Here is a 1469-nt window from a genome sequence, read left to right on the forward strand (position 1 = left end):
ATATGAGAAATCTGATTACAAGTTTCAAACAGGTAGACTCAGAATCATTATTTGAAGCCTGGGACAGATTCAAAAGTATGATGAGACAGTGCCCCCATCATAGCCTTGAGAAATGGTTGGTTCTACACACCTTCTATAATGGAATCAATTATCACACAAAGGTATCCCTCCATTCTGCAGTAGGAGGAGCACTGATGAACAAGAACCTTGATGAAGCTGAAGAGATCATAGAGAATGTGACACAGAATCACCATCAGTGGGCATCAGAAAGATCTGGTGGTTCTTTCTCAGGGAATCCAATAAAAGCGTCAGGGAAATTCGATGTAGATGCAGTCACTCTCATGTCTGCAAAGCTAGACGCTCTGACCAAGAAGTTTGAGGCCATGGGGAACAACAACAACACGACCAATGCGATAGTTGGTGTTTGTGAAACTTGTGGAAGTACGGATCATGCTCAAGATACTTGCCTCCTAGGGCCAATACAAGCACAGATAAACTAACTTGAGCAGTGTGATGCGATAGTCAGCTACAACCAAAGGTAAAACAATCCGTACTCCAACACATACAATCCAGTTTTAAGGAATCACCCAAACTTCTCATACCGGAACAATCAGCATTAAGGGCCAGCAAAACAAAGCTATCAACCTGGACAACAGAGTTATCAACCTGGACAACAGAGCTACTCACCTGGGTAGTAGAACTACTCATCTGGACAACAAACTTTTCAACAACAACCTTCACAATTGTCCAGGATTGAAAAGATGCTTGAAGAAGCTCTCTCAGAGTAAAAAGAGATGAAGAATGAGATCAAGTTGTTAACCCAAAGAATGGAAAATTCTGAGAAGCATCAAAAGATGCAAGACAGCCAAATAGCCCAGATAGCCCAATCCATCTCAAGAGCACAGGGAACATTTCCAGGAAATCCAAATATAAACCCAGTGGAACACTACAACCCATTGAGCTGAGGAGCGGGCGTACTGTAGGAGACCCCCAAATCATTATTCAGAAGGAACCTAACTCAGAGAAAGAGCCCTCTCCCCTAATGCCCAATCAGACCCAAAACAGGGATGGAGAGGAGGTTACTAAGAAAGGTGAGAGAACTCTTCAAGTTCCCCCACAGAGTCAGACGATTCCTTTCCCTCAAAAACTGATAACCTCTCAAAAGGATGAAGAGTTCAACCGATTCCTGAAGAAGATCAAGGAAATTTGTGTAGAAGTACCACTGATAGATGCACTGCACCAAATGTCGAAGTTTGCAAAGTTCTTGAAGGGTATTTTATCTAACAGAAGGCAGAAGGGTGACTTCGAGACCGTAGCATTAACAGAGAATTGCAGCGCTCTACTTATGGCAAATACTCCACCAAAACTTCAGGATCCAGGAAGTTTCTCCATACCGTGCAAAATTGGTTCTGAACTCATACCAAGAGCTTTCTACGACTTGGGGCCAGCGTTAGCCTACTTCCGTACTC

At 43.2% G+C, this 1469-nt stretch overlaps 1 non-coding gene across 1 annotated transcript; it reads right to left on the reverse strand.

Annotated features, from left to right (window-relative positions):
• LOC122007493 lies at positions 1–106 on the reverse strand. The gene has a single exon (XR_006118985.1). It is a non-coding gene; the product is annotated as a small nucleolar RNA R71 (small nucleolar RNA).
• Between the last annotated feature and the right edge of the window lie 1363 nt (positions 107–1469).

This window comes from Zingiber officinale, chromosome 7B (assembly GCF_018446385.1).
Source record: "Zingiber officinale cultivar Zhangliang chromosome 7B, Zo_v1.1, whole genome shotgun sequence".
Lineage (NCBI taxonomy): Eukaryota > Viridiplantae > Streptophyta > Magnoliopsida > Zingiberales > Zingiberaceae > Zingiber > Zingiber officinale.